Raw genomic sequence first — 23879 nt, 5'->3', positions numbered from 1 at the left:
TCCCTTTTGAAGGAAGCTGGGGAAGGAATTCAGCGTCAAACAAACGCAATTTCCTTCATCATTCTAGTCCCCACATCAATGTGTTCTTTAAAGTGTCTAAAGATGTGATTCGAAAAGGTGAACTGTTTGGTGTGAATCTAAAAAAAGGTACAGTTAGGAAAATACAATTCAGGTATGTTCAGAAAATAAAGTGGGCTTAGGCAAAGCTACTCTGCAGGGGACTGACTGAAAATGAGTGAAACAAAGCAGGGTAAAGTGATCTACTTGAAAATGGCTATTAAAATGAGTGAAGCTAACCAGTGAGGCAATCTGACTCAAATGTCAATGCTCAGAGCATCCATAAGGCTTTTTAACAGGCTCTTGATACACTTGGCTGCTTTGCCACGTGATCTTGGCTGTGGCACGACATGAAGACACATTGCATTCCTAATGGGAAGAGAACCGTGCTCTGACAGGGGAGGGGGGATTGTAGTGCCCCAACAGCTCGCCTTAGACCAATGAATTTTACTCAAATTTGTTTTTCTCCGACAGATTTCTGAAATGAAAAAAAAAAAAAAAAAATCAATGAGAGCAATGGACAGCACATGTTTGAAAGGCAATGTTTCAAAGTGTCAGGGGCTTAGTTTTCAATCTTCACTCCCAGAATTTGCAGTGAGTGCAATATGCAGGGAATTAAAGGAAAAGACAGCTCTGGCAGAAGACCTCTCCAACTCCAGGAACACGCTTTTCCCTTTTCTTCTTGGATCTTACTAACAGCAGCCCTCCTGTAGCCATTTTGTGTTGGTGACACCAGTCGCTGTGCAGAAGGACACTGGCAGCTATTTCATGGATGTATCAATTGGACCCTTGCTCAGAGATGGAGGTAACCAGCATAAAATAATGCTAAGCATAGATGCATTTTAAATGCAACCTTTTAAAGACATTTCATAGCCTCCCAGCTAGTCTGACATTTAGTGGTCAGGCATTAAAAAATTCAAAATAAATATATTTTAACAATTTTATACATGAAGGCTGACCCCCAGTGATTAAACTATTTTTATTAATTATAGGTATTTCTTTATAATCTACCTTTGCTCCTAGGAATGCAGATCCAGCTGTCAAAATCTATAAGGGCCATTAAATATTTACCAACCATCCTTATAATGGGAGAAAAGGTCAAAGTTAATAAAACTGACAGGCAGCTTCTTTCCAACTTGATTTATACATTATTAAAGTATCACATACTGTATTGCACAGAATGTACTGCTTTTGGGGGCAAAGAGATGTTAACTGAAGAGACTGGGAAATTGTTTCTTAATCGCTTGTTCTGAGGAGCAGAAAAAAGACTGAAAATAGTGCCAAAACAGTAACGCTAACATCAAAACTATAGCCTGAAGATTCAACCGTCCTGATGGATAATAACACGCTACTCAGTTCCTTTTTCCCCCTTGTAAAATAAACTCCTTTGTCTGTCAGCATCAGACATGACAGCAAATCTCAGCTAGAAACATACCAATGCCCTCAGAATTTGTACTTTCCGACAAGAGAATGCTATTTCCAAACATACTCTCTTCACCTTAGGGAACACAATGGAAGGTACTGTCAGAGGGTACGCTGGGTGTTAAAAGGCTCATACAGGAAAACAGAGATAAGCTCAAGGGACACAAACCCGCTGAGGGTTAATAAACACACAGAAACCACATTTACCTGAAGTCCCCGAGTTAGAGACTGCTGATGGCTGGAATAGCACTGCAAAGAAGTGTCTACCAGCTACTGCAGGAGATGAGATTCAGGGCAACGGAAGCCTTTGGCTGGACCAGCAGAGCTGCTCTGCCAGTCAGTGTCTCCAAAGTATGATCCATGCAGGTCTAAGGGACCCTATGACCCAACAAAGCCAAAGCTGGACACTTGTAGATGGTCACAACTGCCTTCTGTAGCGTATTCCAAACAACCTTCCATCTGCTTTTGACAACTGTGCTCATTTAAACCAGCAGAATGGTAAACAGCAATAGCTTGATCCATGGAATACTCCAAATACTCACTGAGCTTGAGCGCAGGTGCAGCACTAGGTAGTACTGCAAAGTATTTCTTTATCAGCTGCTGAGGAATGCCCCATCATTCAGAGGCTTTATTACAGCAAGCATCCACGTCTTCCAGCTTTGAGGAATTCCAAATGGTTATGTAAAGTTAACCTCTTTACTTCCTAATAAAATTCCTCCTTAAAATTTCAACAAGATTGATCTTTTTTTCCCTCTCCCAATACACGCAGATGAAACATAAAATGTATTTCACAAACATAAAATCTATTTCACAAAACTAGCAAATAAAACCACCACCAACAAAATCAACTAATAACACTTCGCAGCGAGGACATACACCAGTGCCAACTTGCACAGTTTTAGGATGAGTCTCATGATACCTGATATTTTTCTTAGAAACTGTGTTTCCAAGTAGATGTGTGAATTCCACATTTAAAAATCAAGAGACTCTAGTTCTCAAGGATGTAGGAAAAGTACTTAAACTAATGCTTAGAGCTTTACCTGAAGGTAAATAAACCAGAATTTGGACTGGTTTTAGTTTTTATTATTTTTGAGATTCATCATTTCTCTCTGTTAATGGTAACACAGCCTATATTTTTTACAAGAAAAGATTATCACTAATGTTCTACAGGTGCCATAATTCATATTTTCAGTGTTCTTGAGTATATGAAAACTACATTCATGTATTGACAGCTCTTAACCTTCCCCACAAAGTGAAATTTAACACAACAGAGACAGCACTTTGGAGTCACTTCCCCGACAGCTGTAACTGTAAAGAGAGCAATTTCTCCATTCATGTAAGTATCTTTGGCTTTCACATGAACTATTTAAAAAGAGAAGGTGTATTAGAGAAATGCAGACTGGATTTCATCCCAAAAGCATGCATATTCTTTAAAAGTGAATCACATAGTAGTTGTTTATTCTACCTCAGTGACTCTCTTCTTACCAGAAAGACAACACACCCCTAAAAAAGCCAAAACACACAAAGAAGAACCCGTCTGACCCCTCCCAGAGATACCTGCTGCAGATGACGTTTAAGGTTTGAAGCAGACAGAGAACTTCTGCTACAGCCAAAGGGCGAAAATCAGAACAATGCAGTATGGCCCCTTTGTTCAACAGAAATGTCTTGACTGTATCATGACAGTTTATATTCTGGCCTCCAGGCCTACACTACACTGTGTGTTATGAAGCTACAAACATGTTCACAGTGCTAATTTAAAACTTTTTAAATTAAAGCTTCATCATTAGAATTGTGCTGGGTCTAAAGGTCTGTAGTTTACATAATTCATGGGCTGGAGATTTTGCATGTGCTGACTGCTGACCAAACAAGTCATTACACTCCACTTACTGACAAGGCCATTGAACTGGTCGGGTAGAAAGTAGGTAAGGGGGGGGGGGGGAAATCACTTGGAACATTTACAATTGATTGTGTCAAATCACAGTTGCACATTAAATTTACATAATACCGTTATTTAAACCTTCTTAAGCACCAATAGGTCCTCTTTCTTTAAAGACTGCAATCAGAAGAATGACTTTTCTTTGTAATCACATTACCCTGTTGTGGTATTTTTTCCTCCATTCTCATGTAAATACTGATTGAGCCCAGATATAAATTGAAAAGCACTTTCTCAGACAGAGATAATAATAAAAGAAAAAGTTCATTTCCATTCCTCCAAGAAAGGGAGTTTTACAGAAGAGCCTGACAGATACTTACCCATCACGGAACACTGATGAATACATGCACATTTGCCTTCTTTTAAGATACCCAGTGTTTTGCCCCTCATCATTAAACTATTTCTCCCTTGCAGCTAACAAGGGATTTGTCTATTATGATAAAACTCTGGTCCTTCCTTTGAAAAGAGCAATGAGCAAGCAAGCAGGACACTCCCCCAGTTTCATCTCTGCAGACTAAACTAGGCAAGAGAGAAATTACACTACCTTAATTGAGATTTTTAAGCTTCTCTCAGATAATGAGGCTGGTTTGGAAATTCTCTTTTTCTCCAAACAACGTTTGATCATTTCAGGACAGCTGAATTCTTAACTTGGCCAAAACAGCATCAATAAACAAAAGGAGCAGTCTTCAATTTCTTTACTCATTGGTTTTCCTCTTGTGGAACTGGGTTGCAGGCTTTTCAATTAGTAAGAAAGCAAGACATTGTGCCTTTGCTCCAGTTCACAATTTAATTACAATGCTTTGTTCTGTTTTTTTTTTAAAGCATTTTTTGCCCCAAAACGCATTCCAGTTGACAAGAGTATTTAAGCAACAAATACCTATCTGTGATGGGAACAAAGGCTACCCCTATTCTATACTTTCAAATCCCTTTTCCTAAACACCCTGATCTGACTAAACTGTGAAACTAATGAGCTCACACTTCTGTTACAAGCGTTTTGCACAGCACAGCTCTTACTTGCATTGCACTGAGATGTACAGTGCCCGTGCCTCACCCTGGTCAATAAACCAGGGGATACAGAGCATTCCGAGGACACCTATCTGCACATGCCACCTTGCTTTTCTCTGAGATCTCTCCTCCTTTCAAGACCAGGGTGTTGAAAAACAACCGCAGACATTTTATATGGATATTCCTATAGTGGTACATATCTCTGTTTCTTCTAACATCTTCTCTTCACTACATTTTGTTATTCCATTGTCTTTGAATCCCTATTTTTGCCGAGAGCGCTGTTTTAATTAGTGTCAGATTTCAGCCCTAAAGTGTGCTCTTCCCACACGTTTCTTTCGAAGACATTGAAGTTCTGCTGATGAACGACTGCATCAATGTTTCCTCACTGCAATACTGCTTGCAAGCCTTTGGCTTTTTACCATGCAGAGATAGCAAATCTGGCAGCACTTTCTTCAAGGAATTGGTCAAAACTTCAGCCTCTGCATCCCTTGCTGCCGATAAAATTAAAACTGCACTGTTCTAAGTGTCTGCAAAAGCCACTCCTCCTCCAGGTTTTGTTTTATTAAGTATTCTGGAATCCACTTAATAGTTACATTAGTGTAATATTCTGGCTTTTTGGATAATGTCACCACAAAGGAACACTACACAGACAACAGGCTCTGAGGTTTAAAGACATGAGGTATTGAAAATGGATAGAGGCAGAGTAATCATAATCTGGGGCTACTCACTATTTACCTCTTCAAAAGAGGGAATAACTGTATTTTATACTTAAGATGTTCATAAATACCTTGAGGTGCTCTGAAGGCCTTGAGCTTATCTGTTTCCTGAAAGATAACTAAATGAACTGGCATTTTGTTGGATATGCAGCTACAACCCAGACACGGAAAAGAACCACAAAAAGCAGATTAAAATTATTACATTGTGTTCTGCATCTATATGTCAAAAATAAAACCACGTGCAGTAACAAACAGTAGTATTTTCAAGTAATCCTGAGCTCAAGGGTAGTAGTTGGTACAAAGGTGATCCACTTACAGACAAATGATCTCAGTGTCACTCTATGCAATATATTCACACTTGTGTGTTCACTTAATGGATTTCATTAAAGTTTAAAGACCCAATAAGTGCACTTGACCAATAACTGACAGAAAACCCAAATTCTTTTTTTTGACAAAAATATTATCATTGCCTAGGACAACTAATCTGTAGCAGGGACAAGTCATCATTAAAACTCAAGACTAAGGACACAATTAGCATCCTCCCCCAGTGCTGCTGTGCTCCCTTAAACAGCCACCGGATCTCTGAACTGAAGCCATTGGTCTCCTACTAAGATTAATATTTTCTAAATCCCTAGACTAAATCTTTGGTGTCAGGGGCTCAGGTGGCAGCTATGTCAGCATAAAGAATGGCCTGCTGCCTCCGCGACTGGGGATGCTCAGGTGCTTATAGCGGAAATGTGAAGATACTTTAAAACTGAGTGGTAGAATAAAGGAAACACTCCTCAGATTGTCTAACAGCATGCCATGGTTTGCAGCTCTGTGGTTGGGCTTTACCTCTACAGCCAACAGAGTACTTTTCAGACAAATAAAGTAATTAATACTCTTCTTCAACAAAATGCTTGTATAAATCCAGCTAGCCCAGTTGCAGCAGCAGACAAAGAAGAAAAAGACAGTGGAAGAACAGATGAGAAAGAAGTCCATTAGCAGACAAACAATATAGCAGGAATGACCTTGGCTGCTACTTGTTCTGTTTTTTTTCCCCTAACTCATTAAATTTAATTATTTTAACTTCTGTTAAATGTCTTTCCTGAGCTTTGCTCACCCGCACAATAATTAAAGTGCACAAAATACTCAGATTAGCAAATCCCCATAACTGAGTATCAGACACTTAGCTATTAGTCAAGCCACAGGTCTTTCTGCCAGCAAAGGGAATCCTGGTTTTACTGATCTCCCATGGCCAACCCGAGGCCAGAAGCTGTTACTCAAAGATAAGAACTTCAGCACACACTTCATCCTGCCACACGTATGCCATGGACAGATGGATACGCTCTGCCAGGCTATACCAGATATCACCACTCTCTTCTATCACAGGTGATCACAGTCCCACACCAGCAGGAGTTGCATGAGTAGGGTTTAAACTGAGCTGAACTTGCCAAATTAGGAGAGAATGCTTCCTTAAATGGTTACTTTTGCTAATAACCTAGCAGATGTCCCAAAGCAATGCTGCTGGGAATGCTAATCTCCAGCCTGCTAGCAAGGACAAACAATTTAAAGCCTGAAGCAGAACAGGCAGATCTGGAACATAATGTATGTGGCCTACTTCTCTGTATGAACATCATTCCTATAGCTTTAGAACATTCGTGGATGGATGAATTTATACTCCTTCCAATACAGTGTAGAAGTAGCCCACAGAAAGTATTCCCACATTAAGTAACAGCAACTGATAAAGGTCACTTACAGGGTGGTTAAAGAGGTTTAAACTCTCGCCCTCCGCTGTAACAACACCCATTTTTGCACAGATAAACCCTAGATTCACCATAGGTGAAAGTTAAAAGATCAGCTACATTCTGGAGGATGACAAAAAGAAACGCATCATTTTCCCCCTTGGAAACATACCACATTCAACACTGAACGGACATCTCCAGACTATTTCTTAGGGAAAAACATCACCACCACTGTACTTCCAAGCAGAATTCTGAAATGTGATGGTCAAGAGAATCTGAAACTTTCCCCTCCTCCAATGCAATTAAAAAAAAAAAAAGTGCTTTTCTGCCCTTACTCAAATTTTCTGTATTCAAAAATTAATGACATATATCTGAATACTGTCTGCAACCTGAGACTGGCTCCAGGGAGACAGAGCAACCCTGCTCATCACTCACAGCCGGGCAAGCTCTTCCTTCTCCAAGAAGTGTTACTGAAGTTCTTCTCCAACTAAACAATACTACATATTAACCAAGAACTCTACATTAAAACTCAACTATATTTTCAGAATAGCTGTTTATGGCTCACAACATGGACTTCCAGGGATCTGATCCGAAACGGAACACAAGAATTAAAAAACCAGCTCTGCATTTCATTAGGACATTATATGAGCGGCTGGATAATCATAAATCTAGGATCCTTGTCCTTTGTATACAAGGTAGAGAGATCCTCTTACTCCATACTGGTAGAGACCAAAATGTGTGTTCATACATCAGTCTATGCAATGCACTATTGATAATAGCAACATATGGCTGAGCTTTGTTTTAAAAGAATAAACCCCTACCCTTAGGGATTTTTGAATGTCTCTAATTTCAGATGACCAAAGTGTAATGCATGAAAAAGCAGTTTAAAAGATATATGCAGTTAGACATCCAAAAAGAAGTAAACATTTAGTCAGATTATTTCTGTAGACTTCAAGGAGTTAAGTCATGAACATTTTTAGGAATGTAAAAAGAATCCATCAGGTTTGATTGGTAACTTTTAACTAAGACTGAAAAAACTGAAGACTGGCAACATTTTTTTCCCAGAATAATATGCTTCCTTGGCTTTTTTTCAACACTGTGCACATAAATCAAAGAAATGTTAAAGTAGCCCATACATCACAAGCTGGCATTTCTAAACTATTTACAAAATCTGTAATAGTCAAGAGGATGGAAAACACAGAAGTGTGACCAGCAAAGTTACTGCAAGAAAATAAGGCAGTTCTACCATCCCAGCAGGTTAATTAAGGTTGGAAACAACTATTGATTGTAGAACTTAAAAACACTAAACCAAAACAATCCTCATAATGCAGGGTTACAAAAACCAAACAAGACATTGTATCAGCCAAAACAGAGAGAAGGGGGGTTTGAGCAACATGCTTGCTCCACAATTAAGGTACATGGTTCTGAAAATACATTAAGCAAATGCTCTAATGCTTTTTACAAGGGCCTGTACGGACAGCACAAGGGGAATGGCTTTAACCTGCCCGAGAGGAGATGGAGGTGAGCTCTTAGGCAGAAGCTCTTCCCTGTGAGGGTGCTGAGGGGCTGGCACAGGGTGCCCAGAGAAGCTGTGGCTGCCCCATCCCTGGCAGTGTTCAAGGCCAGGTTGGACACAGGGGCTTGGAGCAAGCTGCTCTAGTGGAAGGTGTCCCTGCCCGTGGCAGGGGTTGGAACTGGATGAGCTTTAAACTCCCTTCCAACACAAATCATTCTGGGATTCTGTAATAGTAAGTCTTGAAGTACACACAGAAGCAGGACTGACCTTACATCTGCAAAAAGACAGACCTGAAGTTATCAGTAACTCCAGTGCTTAGCTGCATATCCATCACATTTTCACACCCCAACATCTAAGCATACAACAGACTTATACAGCTCAGGTTTTCCTCAACAACTTTTACAAACGAGAATCTCATCTCTTCTTCTGAAAGGAAAGACATGGATTATGGAAAGCTTATCTGTCCATCTGTTGAAGATGTCACACTCTTGACTAGAGAGTGCAAAAAGCACAGAGATGTTTTACAACCAAATCCAAAACTTACTGTAGTCTGAACTGGTGTAAAAGCCATATGCTTTGCAAAAACACCTCTTATGCTACACATTTTTTTACCACAGCACAAAGAGTAACAGTTCGAAAGCTGCTGTAATCTTTATTTCTGAAAATAGATCACATATTCTTACTCTCATCTGCCACGCTCAGGGAAGCTAACTGATCAGAAACTGGAAAAAACAAGGAAATGCTACAGTGGGCAATGGAAGCTGAAGAAGACATGCTCTGTTGCAAGAAATTACCTGCAGTTTACAGGTAACACAGCAGCCTGGAGAGTCCGGGATAATACACTGAGCAGAAGGGTTCAGTGGGATGGCACATAAAGCGGTTTTACAGTTTTCTCTGTCAGTGTTGAAGACTTGCAGTACGAGTATTTCAGATGAAGCCAGGGGATTGGCGTTAGGAGAAAAACAAATGGAATACACTTTATACTATTTTCATGGGAGCTTATAATGGTATTATAATTAACTCAATTACACCACGAGATTAATAGCCTTTAAAATGCTCCCAGCCATTCATTACAGGCCTAATTAAAACTCTCTTTTGGTGCTGAGCCAGCAAGAAATATGAAACTACTTGTTAACTAACAATACAGAAGTATATACGGTATTATCTTTATCACACTGTTTGTTTCCATGGTCACAATTCAGTGAGCAGTTTGCTTTGGGTTTTAAAAAAAATAATATGAAAGACAAGGGAAAAAGGACAAGATGCCACTATAGAGGCTTCAACACCTGCAACAGCTCACTATAGCTAACCAGTTTATTCCTAGTTTTGCTGCTACAGTTAAGGGCTTCTACAATAGCAGATGCCTTTCCTCCTACATGTCAATTAATTTGCAAATGCGCTCAGGTTGTAGAAATAATGAAGTGCTGAATGCTTTTCTATTGACAAGTTTTGCTGTCAGGAGGTGGGTGCTGTAGGCGAGCTGCTAAAATGCGCTGCTGCTATATGTATGCCAAAGGAGAGACATGCCACGAGAAACATGGTCGACAGCTGACAGGGCACATCTATTATTTTATTTACCCCTCTGTCACTGGAACCAAAAGGAAGAAATCCTCTCCAAAAGTTTTTTATTGTATCTATAACACCATTTGCAGTGAGATTTGAGCTTCTGTCTCGACCCCAGAAACATTTCATATTCAGGGAGAGCAACAGTGGTTTTCCATATATTGTTATATATGCTAAAAAAGTGACATTAAGGTTACAGATGAAGACTTCAGTAACTAGGAAATGCTTGAATTCTTATTGTCTGTGCAATCTAAATCCATCTGCTTATACTAAGGATTCAGACTTTGATTGTGCTTCTTTCCAAAAGACCTCAAATTACCAGTCTGCAGGATCCCATGGATGAAGAGGCAGTTATTCAGCACCATTTTCATGCACAGAATGTTATTTACAGTATTTCACACAATGCCCACACTTATCTTCTCAGATGTCTTCCATGATATTTTTCCTGCTTTATCTTGCTTCTTTACAAATACTGTTAAATTTACCTTCACAATTTTTATTCCACTCATGCTGGGTGTGGATCTGGGGAAACTCAGATTTTTTACTAAATGTTTTTACTACTTACTATAGCTGTAGTAGAGTTTCTATAGATACTAAGTGCAGTCAGGTGCTCAGCAAGTTTCGAAGCCAACAGAAAATGCTTTAAGCCAGGTCATGGCAAGGTTGGAATTCTCTACCCCTGCTTCTATCACTTGAAATAAAGGATTAGTTGGTAGCAGTTCAACATTACTTTCTGCCTTGATCAGCTACTAATTGGAAGTGAAGCACATGTTGCCAGCTGTTCTCTGAAAGTAAGATAAAAAACTGAGATTCTGAACCTTCAAACTCAAATCTGTTCTCTGGAGGACAGCACGTTCACATGGATAGAGATCCTTCTCATCCCGAGTCCTCGTTAGAATGCGTATAGTTAGTGACCACAAAACAGAGCACTCAGCTCTTGAGAGTCTGGATGATTGAAGTTGATCCTTTCCACAAGCTTCTTAAGACCTATTAAGTCAATCTGGAGAAACCTTGGTGAACATTCAGTCTTGCCTCTTACCTAATTCAAGTTACTTCTGTGTTTAAACTTTAGCAAACATACTGAGAAAAAAACCAATATGCATGTGCTCACCTTTCTGACGGAGAGGAACAGTCCCATACTATTTTCCAAGTCTTTGTGTTTAATTACCACAAGTGTTTAAACTTTGCACCTTAGCTGTAGTAGCTGTTAAATTTCTATTTTCATTACTAAATTTGTTTTGTCTTTGCTATAATGAAGAACCCTCTTATCCACTTTTTCCTCTTCAATAAAGATGGTGGTACAGAGCAAATCATCCTCTTTTCTGAGTGAAATAAATGGAACTTTTTTGATCATACAGAAGCAGCACAGGAACCAAAATGCTTTTGATCAGTTGTCATGTCTCTCAACTAGAAAACCACAGATTAACAGGCACCTAGGCAAATGGTAACTAAGTAGTTTGGCAATTAAAATAATGCTTAAAACCATTTTAAAGTGTTAGTAATTGAAAATGTTATTAGTACAGGTACTAAGAGGTAAAGAAATTTGTTGTTAAAAAATAGATGATTTTCTGCTTCTTCAAATATGCGATTTTCAGGCTGACCTTGTCCTTTTAAATTTTTATAGCATCTTCAGTTCCAATTTGAGATTTTCATATGGGATAGGCAAACCTTCTTATGTTCAATATTAAATGCAAGACACCTTCTTGGCATGATGTGCAATATCAATAATATAACAGTACCGATTTCAGGAGCAGCAATGTGGCATCAACACACATACCTACATGAATAGAAATTTAACCGTGTATATCACAGAAATCTTTAATGTGTCTCGGGGAAAAAAAGTAGGTTTAAGACAGCTCAAACAATTTGAGAATTCCTCTTTTGCCACATACACACATGCCCCTGTCATGCTTCACAAAGTAACCCTGATGCAAGAAAACATATGCTTCTCTTTACTGGACTCAAAATAGGAATAGAGGGGAAAGAGAATGATACTCAGGGCCAAACACAGGCTTCTGAAGACCAGACTTGCAGCTGTCACTGTATTTGGCATGAAATGTCCCTACCCACACAAGCCCTGCAGTACTCCTATAGCTAATTGCCATGCTTTTTGGAAGTGATAAACACTACAGACTCCTTATTTAGCTTATTAGGAATCTGCACTGATGTTATCAGATGAGTTTAAAGACTCTGAGACTGAGATACTTCTAAGTTGCTGCAGGACCCAACTAAAGCCACAAGAAAACCTAAATGATTAATTTTTATGGATTTCAAATGAGACTGACATACATTTAATTTTCCATGCATCATCCACCTTGCAGGCACTCTGCAATAACCCCATTACTACTTACATGTCTATTACCTCAGACATTTCAGCTCCTCACCTAAATAAGGACGTACCTTATTTCTGTGCCTTGATAATCACTAAGACACTTACTGGATCAAAAACCAGCAGTTTCTCACTACCACAGTTTAAGGCACCAACTAAACAGACATTTCTCTCACTGCTTTGTGGACTTTATTATTAATGAAGTAAAAATTGCAGACATCAATCTATTGCTTGAGATGGTCACCATAAGGAAAATAAATAGCAAGTTAATGTGGCTGGCCACTGTGGCTTAGCAGGCATATTTACGGGAAGGGAAATTAAGAGCACTAACAACCGCAGAGATAGAAGCAAGGTAACACTGGACTGGTAGAGAAAATTCTTCTATACAGCTTCATCTGGCCAAGAGATGTTTCCTCCCTCAAATCGTAAGACAAACTTCTGTGATTGTTTCAACTACTTCACTCTTCTCACTGAAGACCACAATGCTTAGAAAACCTAAGGATATAATGGTCAGAACAAATGGACACTACTGACCTTTTCCTCTTTCTCCAATATTTCCCATTGCCAGCACCACCCTACTGTGAATGGGTATCCACCCCATTTTATCAACTGCTTCCCACCAAATCATGACGCATCCGATACACATGGTCTGTCACCCTCCATAACTTGCCACTCCTGAACAGCCACAAAACGCTGTACCCTGTATCCTCGCTTATTCTTTCCTACCTTTCTCACCTCAAAAGCCAAGGCAACCCCTTCTCCTCCAACAGCTTTTCATCTGCCCAGAAACACACACTTTGTGGAACTAAGCACACCACAATACCCAGCACTGCAGTTGCAGTGGGTGCAGAACATCAGAGAACTGCTGGAAGTAACACTAGTTTAGTTTGAACAGCAAATTGAGAATGCAAAGACATATTTATTCATAAAAGAAAAAAATCCCACAAACCTGCATCTTTTTGGTCTTAAAGACAGACAAGGAAATTGCATTAGAGAAAGTACACAATCATTACATTACAATTAGGTTTCAAAACAGACAAAAGCTGATAAATTCAGTATTAAGTTTTCCAAAAGCATCCATAACTCTTCAGCAGTGCATGTACTTATACAGCCAAAAAGGATCTCTCTGTATGAGATCATACCACCAGTTACATGACAAACTGGTGTGTGTTTAAGGAAACTGGGGCGGCAGAGGAGCAAAACACAGCTTTTAGCAAACCATGACATTTTATCTTGTTTCTAGAACTTCTCTAGCTAGGAAATCTTCTGTAAATGAGGACACTACCTACCTCCCAAAGTTTATCGTACCAGACCAAGTAATTCAGCAACATATACGACCAACAACTCAACTACAGTTTTTGCCTGAGGCATTAAAGACATAAAAGAGCAAGGAAAACTTACAAATGGTGCTTAAGACCTGCTGGTGGCACACTAAACAAACAGAAACAATTGAAAGCCACAGAGAACTTAGTAATTTATACTACTGAGTCTAACGCTTGGACAGTAAGGAAAACAGATGGCTCTGCAATATGGAGATGGCTCAATCGGCACAGGGATGCTGCACTAACATAGTGGCAATCGTGTGCCTGGTTGCTGCAACAGCCACAGCAAACTGAATGCATCATTTCAGTCTATAAGACAAAACAAAAGTAAATGAGAGTGAAACAAAATAGAACTACTTATTCTGGTTAGCTTATACTCCTTGAGTATAAGCATGATCTGGAGTTTTTTGGACAGTCCCACATTGCTCTGAGCAAATCCACCTGGCACTAGCAGCATTCCTCTTCCTGTCCTGTCCCCTTCCCAGTAATTCTGCATCCTACTGAACAGCTCTGAATGTCAGCTATTTAGTTCTACTTTTAGATCTGCTTTAAATAAAAGTGTGCTGAGTAAAAGCTGCATAATGAAGGCTCAAAACCATGGAGATGGCACAGACTGCCATTGGGCAGCACTACCAAGCTGTGGGGGTTTCATTTTCTGGTTTTCTTCCTAGCAGACTCATTTCATTTGTGGAACGAAACCAAGGGAATTTTCCAGTTACATGCTGAAGCAGATGAGCAGCTGGCTGGGCCCAAGTGAAGTCCTGTTTTGGACCTTGAGGACATACTCGGAGGCAATGGACTCACTGCGCACATGCACATACAAACACGTGACGAACTGCTGAAGGACTTCTTGACAAATGCATAAGGAGCTCCAACTAACTTGCTTTAAGTATTACATTTCAAGGCCATCATGACTAAGCAATAGAGCAGTCATGCAAAGACTTCTAATAACCTAAAAATCTAACCTGCAACTTTTCATAAAAGCCAAATCATTATAAACTCTGACCACAGGAACTTCTTTATTTATATATACATACACACACATATATACACAAACGCTCTCTTTAGGGAATCAGAGCACAAGTGAAAACCTAACTTTAAATCCAAGCGCAGGATTCTTCTTCCTATGAAACTTTCCTATGATGAAGCAGGTTGTTTAAAGGGGAAAGTCGCCTTCTTTGCTCAAATACTTATGATAATAAAGGGGTTTTCTTCCCCTTTTCCAATGGGTATTTTACATTGGCAGCTGAAAAATCACTGTTTCCATAAGTAGCCTTTAATGACAACAGGCATCATCATGGGTTAAAATAATAAAATAGATTTAAGCAACTTGCAGGAACAGATAAACCAAATTGGTCAGTAAATGTACTGTTTGACTTCAGCAGCCGGTGGGAAAAATCACTAAGGATTTGCTGCTGCTCCCATTTGATCACGCAAACCTCTGAAAACTTTGCCTGGGCCATTATTTATTTAAAGAAATATTCTTTCCATATTTACCATAAGTGTAGTGAACATGAGACATTAGTTTTCCAGACTTCACATTGCGGCTGACAAAGCAAAACGCATACTGATGTTAGAGAGCCATCAGAGCAAGACTCTCTAAAAGGCCACCTTAAATAAATGCATAAGAAATGTCTCCTCAGTCCACTCAAGCAGAGTCTCCAGCCACTGCTGTATGTCAGTGCCTATTTTAAAAGCAGGTCATGGATGCTTACAGCAAAGCCACAGACCTTTCATTTCTATACAGCTGGGAATTACTACATTTTGCAAGTTAGCACATATGAAAATACGCTAAGGACAGTACTCTGAATTAATTTAGACTCCAGGAGTTCTATTACAAATGTCCTTTGAAAAACATTCCTTACCGCAGTTTTCAGGTGGGGGGGGGAATGACTCAAAGAATCATTTTGGTTCTTCCAAAAAATTAACAAGGACTTTATTCACCTCCGTATGCAAATACGGTTGTCTGTAACATGGAAACATGATTTTGAAACACTGCATTTACAAGACATAATAGTCCAGAGCTGTCTGCTCTCTATGGACATCTGTATTGTACCAAGCTGCGGCATAAAGCACTACTAATGAGATGCTCTTTCCATTCCCCACAAGCACCTGCCTCCACACATTAAGAGAGTTATGCCAACTCTTTCCCATCTGTGCTGCACTTCGAATAGACAACATCATCCCTTGGATGCAGCAACTCTAGCAACTGAACGGATCATTTAACAAGACACCTAGACTGCAGATTTCCTCACAGCCTCCCCCTGAAAGAGGTTTCTTCCACACCTGTAGAGTGTAGTGGACGATTGCTCCACCTCAGGGCTTCCAGGGGGAAGGTATTGGCTTGGAGGAAATACAACTACCTACCTCCCTCATCGACAGCAGAAAGCAAGCACATTGACTTGTGCCCTTTATGTATTGATGCTCTAGCTGAGTAAATTAAGATGTACAAGGGAAAAGCAAAGAGCACCAGAAGTGGGTGTACGAACCAGAAAAGCATAGTAGCAATTTTATATCTTCTTCAATGTTCCTGAAATGTGATTACAGTTGACCTTTAAATCTAGTAGATCAACCAATCAATTCTGCTGGAACAACCCTGTATATGTGATCTTAGGGCATACCCATACTCAAAAATCTTCCAGAGGCTGCCTGGCACAGTCATTTTATTTTGCTGTAAAAGTTACCACAATTTGTCTCAATCGATTTTACTTGCAAGAAAAGCACAACATCCAAACTGCAGCATCAGCAGACACTAAAGGTCTTAGCTTCTTGCAGGATGAATGCAATATCAATAGTTATTAGGATGTATTCATATGAGGTACACAAGAGGGATGGAAAGAAGATGTTAGTAATCTCACTTAATCCTAACACAGACCCAAGTCAGGTTCTTCAGACTGTGGGAAAAAATGATTACAAGGAGAACTATAAACACTCTGAAGTATTTGCCAGGCAAAACATTGACTGTGAAACTGAAAACATATTTAACAGCACTTCAAGTAGTAAAGCTACTAAATCGTGCTTTAACAAAACAACCCAAAAGGGGTTATTTTGGATGGCATTTGCCTATAGCAGTCTTAGAAGTGAAATCAGCAACCAATAGTGATCCTACTCGGATGCAACATCGCTCAGAGGTTTCTCATTCTGTAGCACAATCTTCATCATAGAAGGGAAAACAAAGATATGACTTCTGAAACCCCATCAAGCAAGTTATGGACAGAGGAAAGAAAAGGACGTGCAACTCCAGAGTCCCCCTCAGTCCCATTATACACTTGGCAATGCTGCCACTTCCCCTTCCCCATCAGAAGTGCTCACACATGGTATCATACACTTGGTTCACAGAGTCAACTTGACAGCAAGTTCTTTTACGCAGAAAGTCATTAGATTCACTCCATGTTATATGCCAGGGTGTCCAGAAGAACCAGAAAACTGGAAATTAATTTTTGCCTTATCAGGCACAAGAGAGATTATAGAATTTATCAGCTCCATGATGTACAAAATCTCCACAAACAGCTCTGGATGAAGCACGAAGCAGTGCAGCCAATCCCTCCCTCCCTCCTTCCTCCCTTCCCTCCCCCCCCAAAAAAAAAGATGGCAATGAGCAAACTGAAAATGCTACATTGAAAATTCTGAAAATACAAGATTTGACTCGAGAGTAAAACTGAACCATACGGCAAGCCAGAGAACTTGTGAAGTCTGAGTGCAGAGACAACTGCAGAGAAAACTCTAAATAGAACCCATCTGAAAGCATATGGGTAGGGCAGGAACATCAGAATAAAAATCTAGCTAATGGTAAAACACACAGTGATGCTTTTTTCTTAAAAGTCATGTAGGAAGAGAAACATATAGCCAACCTCATTGAGAGATAACCTGGGGGGAGGAGGAAGTTATTATCCTTTTAACTGCAGCTTATTTGATACAAAAGTGACATTTTCTCTGAATGAAGAATTCCTTTAACATAAAGAAAAGCCAACTTCTGAAATGAGATAGAGCCCAGTAACACTGCAGTAGTTGAGAATGTCATGATTTCCATCACGAAACTGTTTTGCAGAGATTAGGAACAGCTGTTTCAAACCGAATTAGACTAAAACTGGAAACAAGCTGTCAAGACCCAAAAAAATATATTTTATACATAAAAGGATTTGATTCAGCTGTTCTCTTGTGGTGGTCAGCCAAAAGAGAGAAATAAAGTAACATCCTGAGATTCCAGACGTTGTCGCAAAGATTCTCTCATTTTGAACACTCTTTATGTAGATTTATTCCTTTGAGCATTTGGAACAGGAAAAATGTCAAACAGCTCATATCACAGATTCCTGAATATTTTCAAACCACAGGCAGCTTAAAACAGTTTAAAGACACTTCAGGACTCTTTCTGCTCTAGACCCCATTTTCTGCAACTTCTGTAGCGGTAACAGGATGTTACAATACGGAAAATACACCCAATTGCTGTTGACATGAGATTAAAATAATACACTTTAACCCACCGCTTGAGTAACAGTACATGCATACAGCTCCTTTTTGTCATGCTCGCAGATCCTGGGAGGCTTTTAGTGGGTATTTTCAATATCGATTTCCACAGGAACTGCAGATTCAGATAATGAGAAGTAAATACATCTATTTTTGAATATACTGTAAAATGTCACATCTAGATACAATTCTTTTGTGTCTAATGGCCCATGCAGTACACAGGGCACCTCTATACTATGTGTAACTGCCCGTTACAGAAGCATAGAGAATCCAAATACAACCACCAAATTAATAAAGCCTGGTATCTGTTTCAAATAGAACTATTTGTTCCAAAGCACAGTTCTGAACATCAAAGACCCCTGTGATTTTATTACATGCTGTAAGATGTGGCCATTATGCTCTGCTTTCCAACCAAATCTAAAGCAGTCTTGAAAATATCCTTAGCATTTCAATATGGTCATTACTTTTCATAATAATGATATATACTAATTCTACCCAATAAGTATCTTAGTTATTACTATCAGCTTGTCTGTCAGTATATGTTCTTCTAAAGAAGTCCTATGTGGGAACAAGTCAATCTAACTTGAGATACTCTATGATTCTGTATAAAAAAAACCACACACTCCAAATACACATTTTTAACTAAGGCACCAAGCAAGCACACAACTATAGTCATGTGCCATTTCACCTTTCAGATTACTCACACCATCCAGCAATAGGCATTTAACTCAAGTACTTAAGCTCTCAGGAAACTCAGTGGAGCACCACAGCATGACAGAACCCTTCACACTAACCCAAGAAGAGCACAAGAAAACTGATGCTCAGGATACATAAACTTTTGATCTTTCTGTGAAAAGATCAAAAACGTGTTAGACTAGCACCTGGTAGAATCAGTCAGCTTTCATTATATCTTCTTTTATTAATTCAGAGGACATCTTTTCCTAGGCATAGTGTACTGAACAAATGTCACAGTATCACAGTATGCTAGAGATTAGAAGGGACCTCAGAAGATCATCTAGTCCAATCCCCCTGCCGGAGCAGGAACACCTAGATAATGTTACACAGGAATGTGTCCAGGTGGGTTTTGAATGTCTCCAGGGAAGGAGACTCCACAACCTCCCTGGGCAGCCTGTTCCAGTGTTCCGTCACCCTCACTGAGAAGAACTTTCTTCTCAAGTTTAAGTGGAACCTCTTGTGTTCCAGTTTGTACCCATTACCCCTTGTCCTATCATTGTTTGCCACTGAGTAGAGCCTGGCTCCATCCTCCTGACACTCCCCCTTTATATATTTATATACACTAATAAGGTCACCCCTCAGTCTCCTCTTCTCCAAACTATAGAGACACAGCTCCCTCAGTCTTTCCTCATAAGGGAGATGCTCCACTCCCTTAACCATCTTAGTTGCCCTGCACTGGACTCTCTCCAGCAGGTCCCTGTCCTTGAACTGCGGGGCCCAGAACTGGACACAATATTCCAGATGGGGTCTCACCAGGGCAGAGGAGAGGGGAAGGAGGACCCCTCTCGACCTACTAACCACCCCCCTTCCAATACACCCCAGGATGCCATTGGCCTTCTTGGCCACAAGGGCACAGTGTTGGCTCATGGTCATCCTGTCTTCCACTAGGACCCCCAGGTCCCTCTCCCCTACACTGCTCTCTAACAGGTCGTTCCCCAACCTATACTGGAACCTGGGGTTGTTCCTGCCCAGATGCAGGACTCTACACTTTCCCTTGTTATATTTCATCAAGTTATTCCCTGCCCAACTCTCCAGCCTGTCCAGGTCTCGCTGGATGGCAGCACAGCCTTCTGGCGTATCAGCCACTCCTCCCAGCTTAGTGTCATCAGCAAATCTGCTGATAGTACACTCAATTCCCTCATCTAAATCGTTGATGAATATATTAAATAATACTGGTCCCAGTACTGACCCTTGAGGCACTCCACCAGATACAGGCCTCCAACTAGACTCCGCCCCATAGACTACAACTCTCTGGCTTCTCTCCTTCAGCCAGTTCACAGTCCACCTCACTACCTGATCATCCAGTCCACACTTCCTCAATTTAGCTGTGAGGATGCTGTGGGAGACTGTGTCAAATGCTTTGCTGAAGTCAAGGTAGACCACATCCACCGCTCTGCCATCATCCATCCACCGTGTTATTTCCTCATAAAGGGCTATGAGAATGGTCAAGCATGACTTCCCCTTGGTGAAGCCATGTTGACTGCCCCTCATAACCCTCTTATCCTTGATATGCCTTAAGATGGCACCACGGATAAGGTGTTCCATCACTTTCCCAGGGATGGAGGTGAGGATAAAAGTGGATAAAAGATTTTATTGATGTTTTTGTTTCTTGTGCAAATGGAAGCCTTGCACGCAGGCATTTAAAATTGGATAAAATGAACTACTGTATATGCTTGGGTTAATCTTGTATAGCAGAAAAGGTGATAATATGTACCGATACGTCATCTTTATCTCCAGAACTTCAGGATTTTACAACTCAAATAGATTTAAATGCTAGCTCACACCAAAGATGATGTACCAACAAAAAATAGAGTTTGGAGTGAAGCAGCTCCAAGTGCAATATTCATAGTGTCTACTCTCTCATCAACCCCAAACCTGCTCCACACTGTGCCACTCCTTAAACTTCTAGGAGAACTACATTATGCTTGTGCAACTACCAAACAATCCTGACAGCCATAATGTTACAAGGGCTACAATTCTAGTAGCACATTTAGAATACTGGTTTTCCCCATTTCTACTCCCAGCTGACCCAAAGCAGAAGAATATAATTACAAGGGGAAAGGGGTGAAGAAAAAAACCAAACCCAAGCCCATTTTTCAAGAGGCAGCACTTTACAACTATAGAAGAGTCATTCATCAGAGCTCCTGCAGAAAGCAGAACACCAAACGCAAGTATCCATAAAAGCTGGGTCCAATACCCAGCCAGACCTGAACCAAAGTCCACCTCCAAAACAAACATTTTGAGAAGAATGAAAAACGAGCACATCTGCTGGAAAGAGCAGACTTCCTTAATGGCCTGCTTGACGTCATTAGTGAAGTCTTACAACTTCAGGGGGAACAGACAACTTTTCTCAAATTAGCAAGCAAGAATATATTTTACTATCAGGAATACTTTGGAAAGAGCAAACTCGCTCTGAAAGGTCATCCGAGATCAACCCCACGTCTTTTTCAATACACCTCTACATATGTTAAAACCAAAAAACAAGCACAGATACCAACAGTAATGGTACTGGTGTCGTGGTATGTAATTTCTATTTCACATTCTTCAACTATCACAGCATCAGAGCCTCAAAACAACAACACTCCAGCAGGGCAGGATTACTCTTTCCTCCCAGGAAAATAAAACCCAGTATGCACTGACCTCAGGAGGGAATAAATTTCAAGAATCACCATAGACCTTTGGGTTACATGTCTTTAACATCAGCAGCTAAGTATTAACTACTGCTAGATATAAAAGTGCTACCACATTTTTGCCAGGTGTACCTTTCCATGCAGCAGTAACCAAACCAGTGCTCTGAGTGCACTTTTAATGACATCCAGCTCCTTACAGACTATTTTCAATTTCATTGGCTTTTAGGGGACTTCCATGCTTTGTAGCCCAGTTATCAACAGTATCCCATTAAGACAAAATGGGGAAGAATTGCTTATATGCAATTCAAACAATTACATCTCCCTGTGAACTGTCTGTGGCAGGCAGCTTTAGTAATTATGAAAGAGAACTCCAAAAAAGATTACAGATGAGCGTACTTCTGCATTGAAAAAACACAAATAAGAGTCACACAAAAAGACCGGACAACAACAATAGCAGAGAGCAACAAGGTGACATCATTAAATTTTCCTTTTTATTTGATTTCCTCTAGAAGCTGTAAAAAAAAACCCAAATCTTTTCCTTATAAAGAATATCAATGGAATGATTATCATCTGTATCAGTTATTTTATATTAGTGTTCATATTCCTTGAATGCCCTTCATATAAAGGTGCCCAAATGCTTTACAAACATCTTTAATATGCCTCAAAGAAAGCGAGACACAACTCTGAATCTCTGAAAACATCCTCTGTGCTTTCATGGTGGTCACCATCCGCCAGATGATAAATCAGTCAGTTGTGCCACCGAGAGCTGAGATAGCAGGCAAACATGAATTTTAAAGTAATGCTGGGTCCAAGGGTTTCTTACAATGCTCCTCTTGTTCTGCAGTACTGCATATTCTTCAATTAATCCCCAGACAATATGGATTTCCAGTTATGCTTTGTTGTATTTCTCAACTTCGTCCTTTTCTGACGATCTGATGTTTGTACCCTTACTTACTCATCTACATACTGCATTTCTGTATCTGTGCATGGTTTAGTTTGCTTCAAAGTCTGCTACTAATACAAAGCAATGCAGTTTTAACCAATTTGTTTAGAAAGGGAAAGTGTTTGCTGACTTACAAATCAGGTAATTCAGCCATCCACCATGAACCACATGAAGAGTTCTTCCAGAGTTAAAAAAGGAGTTTAGGGGCGGAAGAACCAGGACTGGCCAGAAGTGTTTTGGTTAAAACACAGCAACATCAATCATTTCCATCCTGAAATAGGCTAACAGCTAGAACATTAATACTTATCAAAGAAACAGGGGGAAAAAGAAACCCACTCATTAGCAAATAAAGGTGTTGCAAAGCATTAAGTAATTCCCACCAGCTGACAAGGGGGCTGTGATTTATAATAGTGTGTATTGATAGATCACTTCTCATAATTTGGGGAAGTGAGACTGGTACTGCTTACAGCATTATTTTGATCAGAGCCTTGCAAAAATACTGGGAATAACAACAAACACCAGGAACAGCAATATACCAGATCATGTTCTGGGGCTGATTCAGATTTGAAACAAAGTATTTTAACAAAATCCAGTAAGAAAGGAATAAGGTGTTTGGACACACACCACCTTATTTCACACAAACATTCAAACTACATAACAAATAAGCCAGAATCAAAGATCAATTATTTCTCAACAAAAATTGAGCAACAAGTTACTCATCAACACTGTTTTCTTCCTGAAGTAACAAACTAACCTCAGTCTACCAAAATGCCAAAGAAATTCAAGTAGCCTGCACACTGGCACAAGGTGGCATATGTGGCAAATTCTCACTGCCACAGCATCTTTCCAGGAGTGCAAAGAAAAAAAGGAAATGAGTAATTTTCATTTCCTTCCGTTCCAATTATGAGGTGTCAAAAACACTTTTATAGTTACACATGGTAACAGCAAAATAGTTAAGATAGCCCTGGGTTGGGTTTTTGTTAAAAACCAGCACAGGAATCAAAGGCAAAGAAACAAGTCCAGGAGCTGAAGATTCCAGGGATTCCCAACTGAGGAAAGAAGATGCATCCTTCAAAAAGAAGATGGATTTTATCCACAGCTGATTTTATCCATCCCAACACCCCAGATGCTGCTTTAGGCAGGATCTCTCAAGAGAATAAAACCAATTCAACATACCACAGCCGCTGATTCTGCCTTTACTTTTGCTATTATTATAACTTCCCATTTTCATTATGGTTTTCTCTATTTTCACTATTCTTCCATCTCACTATATTCACCGTTTTAAACTATCATTGCATAGCTTATAAATATTTAACATCCCACCATTTTCCTTCTCCAGTAAACTCTACTTAGACTATTGTCATTCCTGCCCACCCACCCCGTTGTACATTTTGGTGCAAACACTCGTTTCTTTAGCAAAGCTTTTCCAGTGCTTTTTCCCCTCATCGCTGTAATACCGAGGATAATTTAGTGACCACCCCTGCCACTGCTGGTCACTAAAATCAACCCTGCAAGAATAA

The 23879-nt window shown here is 39.9% G+C and overlaps 1 protein-coding gene across 3 annotated transcripts in view; it reads right to left on the bottom strand.

The window, feature by feature from the left end:
- Positions 1–23879, bottom strand: part of MED27 (mediator complex subunit 27) — an 85078-nt gene that overhangs the window by 53691 nt on the left and 7508 nt on the right. The gene's annotated exons all lie outside the window — the stretch shown is intronic.

This window comes from Pezoporus flaviventris, unplaced genomic scaffold (genome assembly GCF_033815535.1).
Source record: "Pezoporus flaviventris isolate CSIRO_AGI_PZ_B2104156 unplaced genomic scaffold, CSIRO_AGI_Pfla_v1 ptg000097l, whole genome shotgun sequence".
NCBI lineage: Eukaryota > Metazoa > Chordata > Aves > Psittaciformes > Psittacidae > Pezoporus > Pezoporus flaviventris.
This window is presented reverse-complemented; position numbering and strand designations above follow the sequence as displayed.